Source organism: Pygoscelis adeliae, unplaced genomic scaffold (genome assembly GCF_000699105.1).
Source record: "Pygoscelis adeliae isolate BGI_AS28 unplaced genomic scaffold, ASM69910v1 Scaffold434, whole genome shotgun sequence".
Lineage (NCBI taxonomy): Eukaryota > Metazoa > Chordata > Aves > Sphenisciformes > Spheniscidae > Pygoscelis > Pygoscelis adeliae.
The window spans coordinates 1-415 of NW_008824660.1; positions in this window are offsets into that span (position 1 = coordinate 1).

Below are 415 nucleotides of genomic sequence, written 5' to 3' on the forward strand. Positions count from 1 at the left end.
TGTCCCCCATGTCCCCTCCTGTCCCCTGGGGGCTTGGCTGTCCCCTCGTGTCACCTCCTGTCCCTCCGTGGATTTGGCTGTCCCCTCCTGTCCCCCTGAGGATTTGGTTGTCCACCCGTGTCCCCGTGTCCCCTCCTGACCCCCATGTCCTCTCAAGTCCTCCATGTCCCATCAAGACCCCATGTCCCTCCACAGAATCCCTGTCCCCTCCTATTCTTCCATGTCCCCTCCTGTCCCCTGTGTCCCCTCCCGTCCCCCATGTCCCCCTGGAAAATCCCCTGTCCCCTCCTGTCCCCAATGCCCCTTCCTGTCCCCAGTGTCCTGCCCCGTCCCTTGTGTCCCCTCCTGTCCCCAAGTCCCTCCACTGAATCCCATGTCCACTCCCAGTCCCCCATGTCCCCTCCAGTCCCCCCCT